The sequence below is a fragment of the Choloepus didactylus genome, chromosome 1, assembly GCF_015220235.1.
Source record: "Choloepus didactylus isolate mChoDid1 chromosome 1, mChoDid1.pri, whole genome shotgun sequence".
NCBI lineage: Eukaryota > Metazoa > Chordata > Mammalia > Pilosa > Megalonychidae > Choloepus > Choloepus didactylus.
In genome coordinates, this window is record NC_051307.1 from 3,164,202 (window position 1) to 3,173,870 (window position 9,669).

The window sequence follows — 9,669 nt, forward strand, 5'->3', positions numbered from 1 at the left end:
GTTCAAAATCTCAATAATGAGCTAGTTGGCTCTCTGGGATTGGCTGTACAAATTAAAATCTCAAAAGATGAATTAGTTAGTGTTCTCGGATAGGCTGTAACCTCTGTAGTACCCAGTCAATGGGGAAACAGGGGAGGGACTTGCGAATTAGGAGTAGGAGATTTAAAGATCGCCATTCTCTTCCTCTGGGGCGCCAGCCTTCCGCGTGTTTGGCTGGACGCCCCATCTTGCAAGATCGTAAATAAATTCTTTTCTCCTCCAGAACCGAGAGAGCGTTTATTCCCTTACAGGTACCGCTTTATTTCCGACAACTAGCAACCAGCTCTCTCTCTCTTTGAAACCCCAGTGTTGGGGACTGGCTGTCATGCACATTGGGCAGAGAACCCCGCTTTTGTTTGGGACACTGTTACCTGGAACAATGAGGTCCGCTCCGGGATCCCCCGTTTCCTCACCGCCTTGGAAGGAGCAGCAGTGATGGGGCTGCCTCCAAGCCTCAGAGCCTGAAAGCACTGCGAGGGGCTGGAGCCGACTCACCGGGGGGTGCTCGGGGTGGGGTCCCTGTCTTTTTGGACCAGGTGGCCCCTGGGGCAGCAGATGTGGATGGGAAGCCTCTGCCTCTCAGGATCCATGGGCACCAAGCCACCATTCTAACAGAACGCAGACTCTAGTTGTCAATCCTTCCATATCATAACAAGTGCCTCCTTCCTTTCGGATGTTTCCCAATTCCAGAATGTCTTCCTTAAGAGCCAAAAACTGGGCCTGGAGCCAGGATGATGGTTTTTCATTGGAGTAGAAAAATGTCTCTTTTTGCTTTGCTCTTGGGAGTAGCCCAAGATTCTTTGATCCTTTAAAGCACATCAGCAACTTCACGGCGAAAATGGCATCGGGCAGTGGGACAAAAAACTTGGACTTTTGCCGAAAGTGGGACAAAGATGAGTAAGAGAAGCTCACGAGAAGAGGCTCACGGAAGAGAGAGAAAAGAAGGATGGAAAACCAGTGCAGCTAGTCAAGCGGGAACTTTGCGGCTCAGGGACTGCAAGGTGGACCTGGAATCCAAGCTTGGGAAGACAATTGTCATTACCAACATCTGAGATGGGAGGAAACTACTGCAATGTGGTGGCTGTGTGGTGAAGGGCTCCCTCAGCTTCCTGGATCACGCCAATGGGAAGAAGCATCAGCGAATCCTGGGTGTGTCTCCGTGTGTGGAACGTTCTACCCTGGATCAGGTGAAGGAATGCTTTGAGGTCAACAGGAAGAAGTTGGAAGAGAAGCAGAAGGATTATGATTTCGAGGAAAGGATGAAGGATCTCAGAGAAGACGAGGAAAAGGCCAAAACCACCAGAAAGAGAAGCAGAAGGAGAAGAAAAGGAGGGCTGAGGAGGACTTGACATTTGAAGTGGGTGTTTGTGATTTCCCTCTCCCTCGGGAAGGCACGGGATGCAGAGTTAATGCTCTGGCACATTCTTTCAGCTGTAGTACATCACTGCAGTGACAGGACCTCTGCCTGTCTGAGTTCCCAATAAAGATAAACTTCCCCTTCTGAGGCTGCTTTTCCCAAACTCCCCCTGGATCTTTCCCTCTTTATCTGTTCAATCCCGTGTCCGAATATCCTATGTTTATGCTGTGTTCTGCCTTTGTTTTAATTTTGACTCTGGTTGAGCCTGCAGCAGAAGGGTTCTCTGAGTCCCCAGTTTCCAGCCCTTTCCCACCCCATCCCGCCCTGTGGATCTGCGGCCGCCTGTGCACGCTTTTGTGCTTCTACCTGGGCCAGTGGTGTGTGGGGTTATGTGCGCGTGACCCTCACATCAAGGGGGCCTGAGCTAGAACTCCCGAGCATTGCTTCCCTGGGGCCTGATGTTCTTAGCTCCCCCAGAGCATGTAACAGGAAATTAAATGGGATGAGTGTTTGGTGTGATTTGGGTCCGGTGAGTTTTTTTAACTTTTGTTCTTCATATGGAGACTGTTAGTTAGACCTTATGCTGTTCGTTTCATTTTATTGAGGATTTCTCTGTTGTCTTCTTGTGAGCAGAAGGACCTCTGTTTGATGCAAAAAAGAAAAAGAAAAAAAGTAGCCTCACTCTGGGATCCTTGGGTCTCAGAGATTGTTCAACATTTATAATAGATGGCATTGACTGGGCCTGTTTCACATTTGGTGGGAGCACTCCATATTCTTCCCTGTTTATATTTGTCTTTGTTTCCCACGCTGAGAATTTCTATATAAAGCTTATTCTTAATTCTTTCTTCATTTGAGCCCTGTCACTTTTTTTGGGGGGGGGGCGCTTAGGTTCCTTCAGCATCAGTTGTGTTTTCTTCTGATGTGGGACCTTATGGCCCTTCAGCAGTCCAGACAAAACTTTTCCTATAATTTCAGCCTCCCTTGATCTGTTTTTTTCATTACCATCTGCAATTGGGCTAGGCACAAGGTTACGCAGTCTTGGCACAACTGGCATTTGTGGTCCAAATAATTATTTTGTTTGGGGGGCTGCCCTAGGCGTTTTAGGGCATTATAGCAACATCCCTATCCTCCACCCACTACATGCTAGTAGCAACCTCTTTCCCCCCAAGCTGTGACAACCAGAGATGTCTGCTCCCTGGCCAGGCTGGGGATGGTGAGCAAAGTCCCCTCCCTCTTCCAGTGGAGAACCATGGAGAAGCTGCCTTCTTGAGAATTAGGTGGCACAGACTGGTTTATTAAAAAAAAAAAAAAAATCTTTGTTAACCCCTAGTCAGGTCCTGTGCCGGGTCCAAAGGAGGCAGAGGGGGAAAAAAGCCAGTAGTTATAAAAACTTCAAGCAGAGGAATTCTTGAACAACTTGTTGGTTCTATACCATGAAAAGAGGGATCTCTTTGGGTTAACAAGTCGGTTTCTTTTTCTGCCTCATCTCTTCGCACACCCTCTGTGTTGTCTGAACACTCGTGGGTTCCCCAAAGCACCCTCTCTTCCCTTTGGACTTGGTTATGAACCCCCTTTGCCGTCAGATGTGCCTTTTGCCTAATTAATTTCTGATCCTCAATCTTCGCACTGGGAACACTACTTGAATGTCTTCACTTTCAGTTGGATACCTGGCTCAGAGTTTCATATTCAGTATTTGTGGACTGATCGGGGGCAGAATAGTGGGTGTTTGCTTCTATGGGGTGACGTGCACTCCATCCTAGTTTTCTGAGTCACTTTGTTACTCTCTGCAGGGCAGGCTGGAGAAGGCTGCGGTGAGGTGTGTGCCTCCTGTGGTCTGGGACTTACTCTCTGGAGAATCATCTAATTCAATTTAGCTTCAAATTCTTTATTTCTCTCCCTCTTTGGTACAGTGGAATCTTCACCTCTGGTCATATCTACCAAAAAGCAATTCTTAATTCCAGGTGCTCTGATCTCGTGGAATGGGCAAGTGGTTTGAATCTGTGTGGGTCACAGGTGTTTGGAGGGGCTCAAAGAAGTAGCTTGGAAAAGGGGAGAAAGGAGATGGGATGGGAATACACGAGGCCTGAGCCATGCCAGAGAACAGAAATCTTTGAAGAGAAATTTCTTTGCTGTTTTGGATCTTTCTAAAATCCGTGGTAATTTTGTATTCTGCTTTGGGATTATGCCTGTGTCTAGCCTACGTGTGTTCATTTATTCAGCTAAAATTAATGAGTGCTTGGCTGAGCAGGTTCTAGGCCCTTGTGGAATTTCTGGGGCAAGGCATTAGGGTCCCAGGCCTCATGGAATTTACATTCTGGTGAAATTGCCATTGAAGGCATTTATGGAGCAAAAGATGATCCACGTGGCTTTTGATAATCCTGTGGCTTCAGGCACCCTCAGGACCTATTGCATCTCCCCTAACCCTCTCCAAAAGAGACTCTGATTCAGCAGTTGAACCAAGAATCTGTCCTAAAAATATACATGCATATGTACAAGGATGTTTATTGCAGCTTTGTGTATAATAACCGAACATAAAATAAATTGGTGCATTTATACTTGAAAGAAAGAAAGAAAGAAAGAAAGAAAGAAAGCACATTAGCCAGCGTGTCCCAGAACATGAGAAACCCCCCTAGATTCTTTTCCAAGTTGGCAATGGTGCAGTTTAAACTTTTTAATCCTTAAACACATGTCTAGTTCGAGGCTCCCCTTCCATTCCTCGGTTCGCTGAGCTGGTGCTTGAGACAGCTTTTCTGGCTCTCCTAGAGGCCCCGCAGGCTCCACCCAAAACATCCTTCTGGAGAGTTCTCTCCCAATTATGCAGAAAGTTGTGTGTTAAGTTTCAGATGAAGCCCAATTCCCCACCTGGAGAAACCATCCTGAGCCTCACCCTTGATTCCTTAACTACAGCTTTAATTGGAAGTGTTTCCTCTTTCTCCTCAATCTTTAAGAAAAGATTAAAAATCTGGCCCAAGAGCGGAGAATTTTAGACCTCAAGGGACCTGCAGGGACAGCTACCCACCCAGAAAGAAAAGAAAGGCAGCGAGGGGTTCTCTCTCCCCTGGTGCATCTTCCACAGGAGTGTTTGGGGTTTTGCCATCAAAGTGGAAGCAAACCTGGCTGCCTGGAGGGTTTCGGATGAACTCTGAGGCAACAGCTGCATGCCACAGAGAATTCCCAAAGCCCATTTGCTGTTCTTTGAATTATAACAGAAACTCATGTTGTAGAAAACCTGAAAAAATTGCAAGGATATAAAGAAACCTGAAAAAAAAAAACTATCCCATTGGCTTGGTGGTTTATTGCTCTCTGGTCTTCCTGGCTGTAAGCAAACACTTGGTTGGTTTGACCTTCTGTCTTATACAAGGTACATGTTCAAGAAATGTGTTGAGGTTAGATTTATTTATTTTTATTTTAATTTTATTTTGTTTATTTTTTGCCAAATTTGGGTTGTACTATACTGTGCGTATACCTACATTAGATTTATACACTTTCCACACGTCCTTCAATATTCTCTATGGTCTTTCATGGCTGTATTTAACTCTAACATGTGGAGGTACAAGGATTTCTTTAATCCTCTATTACTGGAAGTCAAGGGTCTCCAGTTTTCCACTATTATAAACATTTCATTGGATGTACTTGTAAGTAAATCTTTGTGTGGTTTCTGTTTACTTTCTCGATATAGATTCCCTGAAGTGGAATTACAGGTAGATGGGGAGCTTACCTCTTTCGATTCTAAATGTATGTTGCCCAATTATGCTCCACACAGGTGTTCAACTGGTGCCTGCCAGCCGCTGACAATAATTTTAGCTTCATCAGTGCAGCTACTGGTATTTTTTAAGAATCTGAGAATTTGACACATCTAAAACACACAAGATGTTTTTAGATATGCATGAACTTGTGTAACTTCTCCCCAGTGTTTCTTAACAGTTAAATATGCAAATATAGGGGATTAATCTAACAGTACAGCTGGATTTTGCGAGGTGGAGGGGCTCCTCTTTGCTTCTGAAATTGTGAGAACAAGTGCTGTATCTGAAAAGGAATAAACGCTCACCTGACTGTGGAGAAGAAAAGATTTTATTCACAATCTTGCACGAATGGGCAGGCAACTGAAATATGGTGGTTGGCGCCCCAAACAATAGAACACAGGACTATTTATTTCCTAAGCCTAACGTGCAAGTCCCTCCCCTGTTTCTCCATTGGCTGGAGGCTCCAGAGGTTACAGCCTATTCGACAGGCCTAACTAACCCACACAAATGTGAAACATTGGAAACAAGTCTCCACCCCTGACTCTAACTGTTTTGCCCATATAAGGCACTGACACTGCTCCTGTGCTTAGGTGGCCTCTTTCCTTTGTTCTTGAACTACAGAGCCAGTTTGAGCTAGTCTGGTAACAAGTTACGAGGCTATTTCAGGAGTTTCTACACCTGAGTCTCCATTTCCCCTGTTCCCTATCACCTTGTGTGAAAGCTAAACTTGATTTTATTCTCACAGAAATCAAGCCAGACGGCTGCCGTCCCGTCTCCCTCGGTCGGGCTCCCCTGGGCCTCGTCATTCGCATCGTGACCCGAGGGCCAATCGCTCACAAGGCTCCGTGGCAGCTGGGGCGTGTACCACACACAAGGCGCCACTGCTGGCCCTCGGTGAGGACAGGTCACGCCTGCGTCCTCAGCTGCCCAGCTCCCTTGGTTGGGCTCCCCTGGGCCTGGTCATTCGCATCGTGGCCCCTGAGGGCCAATTGCTCACATGGCTCCGTGGCAGCTGGGGCGTGTACCACACACAAGGCGCCACTGCTGGCCCTCGGTGAGGACAGGTCACGCCTGCGTCCTCAGCTGCCCAGCTCCCTTCTGGAAGCAGCGGCCCTTGCGCAGACTTCCTATGGAGTCATCTGAGATGAAACGTGGAGCACACAGTAAGTGCCAGCAACTAAAAAGCCCCAGTGTTTCCACTCGTCTAAGTCCACTGGGGCCAGGACCACGGCTGCCTGCACCTCCACACCTCCACCTTGCTGGCCCATGGCACTCACATGGCAAATGCTGAATGAATGAATGAATCAGTCACCCGGTGAAAAAGGCAAACAGGGTCCACGTGATAGCTACATAATGAGAGCAAATTCCCTACACTGTGAGACGACACTGACTAGATTTAAGCAAAATAAACACGGTGACAAGCTACAGGTGTCCTTTTAGAACAGAACACTGGGGTGTGGCTGGGTGTTCTGGTCCATTCCGGATCGGGGTGGACCGCAGAACCTGGCAGAATCGGAGACCGGGCCTGCAGGCTGGACGCGGAGTGGGGGCAGGGGAAGGGTGCAGGCTGGGACGACGCAGTCCCCAGACGTCCCCTGTGGCTGGGGTGGGTGGCCTGGCGCTCAGAGCTGTCCCAGGTCTCGCCTGCCCCTCTCGGGCAGCGAGTCCCCACAGTGGACCCCTCAGCTCCGGAGGCCCAGCAGGGAGCTTCCGAGGGCGATAGAGCATGCGCGGCTTGGGGCTGGGGTCTGATAGAGCATGCGCGGCTTGGGGCTGGCGCTCTGATAGAGCATGCGCGGCTTGGGGCTGGGGTCTAATAGAGCATGCGCGGCCTCATGCCTTTGGGCAAGGACCCGCGTGGGAAAGCCTGTGCCCGTGGGAGGTCCGGATTTCAGAGCAGGGAGAGGACAGGCGGGAGGGGGGGCACGTTCTCTTTTAAGAAAATGGAAGCCAGTCACCGAGGACCAACTATTATATGACTCCATCTCTATGAAATGACTGGAATAGGCAGATCCATACAGGAAGTAAGTTGATTGGTGATTGTCTAGAACGGGGAGGGACCCTAAAGGGCATGGTTTGGGGGGCAGGCGTGATGAAAATGTTCTAGAATTAGATGGTTGCACAACTCTGTGAATATACTAAAAAATAGTGAGTTGTACATTTTAAATGGGTGAGTATTGTGTAGCATGTGAGTTATGTCTCAATAAAGCTGTTTCAAAATTTTAATAAAAGGATAGAAAAAATAAAATTTTCTACAAAATTTTAATAAAAGGATAAGGAAAAAAAGAAAAGAAAACTGAATTTTTCAAGAAAAACAATCCAGACTTAGAAAAGAGATGCATGTGGGAAGTGATTCTTTTAAAAATATGCATTCTTTTTTAACAAAAATAATATAAGTTGAGATGTTCAGTTTCAGCTTCCACATGTGATGAGCTGGAAGTCATCACTCCCTTCCTCACAAGAAAAAAAAAGCTGAGCAAACTGAAAATCAGTGACTTTTCTCAGAGCCATCAGAGAATCGAGGTCACAGGGCTAACCCTGGCCTTGGGAAATGGAGACACGGGCAAACACAGACAGCAGAGCTTCTGGGAGCAGCAGCCGCTGGGGCAGGCAGCTGGTAGGAACACTTCCCGGTAATTGACGAATTGCTGGAGGCCGAGTGTGGACTAGCTTCAGAGTTAAAAACACGTGGGGTCCCGGACTTAGGGGAACCCCATACTTTCTAGGGTTTACTTCCAAAGGCCCTAGCAGTTTCTCATGATGAAGACTGGAGAAAAGTCCTCTCATGCTTAGGGGCGGGGAGAGGAAAAGTACCCATTTTAAAATAAGTTCTAGTGCTCTCCATAAAAAAAGACATCTGCCCTCAAGGAAAACTATTTGATCCAAGGGAAGGGCTTTTAGATGGTGATAACCCTTCCCAGCCTTCCTGTCTTACATAAGGAGAGGGAAAAAAGAGTTAATAAATGCTTCTGAAGGTCACAGCTCAGAAATTTAGTCCTTGAATTTTATCATAAAATTAAAGAAAGTTTCCCCTCCCTGATGCTTGAGCAGCCCAAGAGACTAAAACCTCATGTAAGTATGAAGAGAGTATAATGAAATATATAGTGTTGAGAGAAAAAATCCACCAACCTAGAATTGTGTATCCAGTGAAATAATTCCTCAGACAAACAAAAATTGAGGGAATTTGTTGCCAGTAGACCTGCCTTGAAAGAAATGCTAAAAGAAGTTCCTCAGAGAGAAGGAAAATGTTCTAAGTCAGAAACTCAAGTTTGCTTAAAGACATGAAGAGCACTAGAGAATGAATAAATGAATGAATAAATGAAGGCAAAGTAAAATTCTTTACTTTTTAATTCTTAATTGATGTAATAGATTACTGTTTGCTCAAAGTAATAGTAGTCACGATGTATTGGGTGATTATAGCTTATGGATAAGTGAAATGAATGATATTGAATGCTTCGGGGAATCAGGGACAGTCTGCTATAACGTGTCCGCACTGCCCCCGAAGTGATAGGGTGTTGTTTGAAAGTAGACTTGGATTAGCTGTAAATGTATGTTGCAAACTCTCAGGCAACCGCTAAAGTGTTTTGTTTTGTTTTTTAAAAGAAGTGTAGTTAATATGCTAAGAGGAAAGAAAATGGGATCGTATAAAATGCTCTGTTAATACCAGAGAAGGCAGAAAAAGGGGAAGATAAGAAAAAGCAAAAAGAACAAGGGCAAGGAGTAGAAATGTTTCAAACATGGTAGGTATTAATCCAATTATATCAATAATCACTTTAAATGTGAATAATCTAAATACATCAAATAAAAGGCAGAGTCTGTCAGAGTGGATGTAAACCCCAAACTCAACTATATGTTGTCTACAAGAAACCCACTTTCAAGATAAAGACATAGATAGGTTCAAAGTAAAGGGATGGAGAAAGTATTTGCAAAACACATGTCTGATAAAAGACATAGTTCCAAAAATGTACAAAGAATTCTTAAAACTCAACAATAAGATAACAGCCCAGTTAAAAAATAGGCAAAAGATCTGAGAAGACACCTCACCCGAGAGGATAAACAGAGGGTACATAAGCATATGGTAAAGTGCTCAGCGTCATATGTCGTTAGGGAATTGCAACTTAAAACAATAAGATACCACCCTAAAGCTATGAGAATGGCTAAAACCAAAAAAACCTGACAATACCCAGTGCTGGCAAGGCTATGGAGCAGCAGGAGCCCTAACTCATTACTGTGGGACAGCCACTTTGGAAGACAATCTGGCAGTTTCTTCCAGAGCTAAACACAGATGCAACATTCAGTCCTAGGCAATTGTGTGCCTAGGTATTTACTCAATTGATTTGAAAACTTAGGTCTTCGCAAAAACCTATGCATGAATGTTTATAGCAGCTTTCTTCAAAATTGCTCAAAACTGGAAGCAACCGAGATGGCCTTCAGTAGGTGAATGGATAAATAAACTGGGGTACATCCACAAAATGGGATATTATTCAGCGATGAAAAGAAATGAACTATCAAGTCATGAAAAGACACGGA

General features: G+C 45.5%; 1 pseudogene; it reads left to right on the forward strand.

Annotated features, from left to right (window-relative positions):
- The first annotated feature begins 877 nt into the window (after positions 1 to 877).
- LOC119541586 lies at positions 878 to 6,197 on the forward strand (annotated as a pseudogene).
- Positions 6,198 to 9,669: the final 3,472 nt, after the last annotated feature.